At 37.9% G+C, this 947-nt stretch overlaps 1 non-coding gene across 1 annotated transcript; it reads right to left on the minus strand.

Annotated features, from left to right (window-relative positions):
• Positions 1-485: 485 nt before the first annotated feature.
• Positions 486-567, minus strand: TRNAL-AAG (transfer RNA leucine (anticodon AAG)). The gene has a single exon. It is a non-coding gene; the product is annotated as a tRNA-Leu (tRNA).
• Between the last annotated feature and the right edge of the window lie 380 nt (positions 568-947).

The raw sequence follows: 947 nt of genomic DNA on the forward strand, positions 1-947 counted from the left end.
CTTGCAAGCCTCAATTCATTACTGGGTTTAGCTCTCCTAACTCTAGCCCAGCTTTCCCTGCAGACAGCATTATATTCTTCTTTAGATAAGAACCCTTCTTTACATTTGATACTCATTTCTTTGTTCCTTTTTAGCAAGCTTTTAAGTTCAGTATTCAGCCGTTCTGGTCTACATAAATGCTTTCAACTCTTCCTTCTTTTTGGGATTGTTACTGATTGTGCAGTGAGAATTTAATTTAGCAAAATCTCCCATCCTTCCTGGACATTTCTTTCCTTTAGAACATCCTACCTTTCCTTCCTTTTTACTGAGTCCATTAAAAACTGCCTTTCTACAGTCCAATCTTAAAATCTCAATTTTCGCAGGTTTTCCACCTTTTGTAGTTCAAAAGTATCGGATAGAATTACCGCTGCCTCCTAAATTCTCAACCCCCTTTACTTCCTCAACTGTTTCCTAATTTTTGGTAAAAATTAGATCCAAATAAATAATGGCAGCGGTGGGATTTGAACCCACGCCTCCATAGAGACTGGAGCCTTAATCCAGCGCCTTAGACCGCTCGGCCACGCTACCTCATATGGATGTTCAAACTTATTTAAATCAGAAATTTGCTAATGATATAAGTTGCAGAAAACATTGAATAACTAATTAGACAAAAATGCAAATGTTATTATGAATGAGGAACGTAGTTATCAGGGATTTGCTTGTACATTGACTCTGGGGCACCATTTTCCAAAACATATGACTTGTATCCAGATATTTAACTAATCTTTCCTCTGTTGACTCATCTGCTAATTTTTAGATATCACTGAATTAGGTGGTATAGATTACTTGCTATGATCTCCCAAATACAGGACACTCAAACATGAAGGATTCCTACACCCCTGCCTGTACGTAACAGATAATCAGAAGCAGCAGCAAGTAAGACATTATACAGCAGTGCAGAGCAGTGT

Source organism: Phyllobates terribilis, unplaced genomic scaffold (assembly GCF_046119375.1).
Source record: "Phyllobates terribilis strain yellow unplaced genomic scaffold, ASM4611937v1 Scaffold_11__3_contigs__length_659146591, whole genome shotgun sequence".
Taxonomy (NCBI): domain Eukaryota; kingdom Metazoa; phylum Chordata; class Amphibia; order Anura; family Dendrobatidae; genus Phyllobates; species Phyllobates terribilis.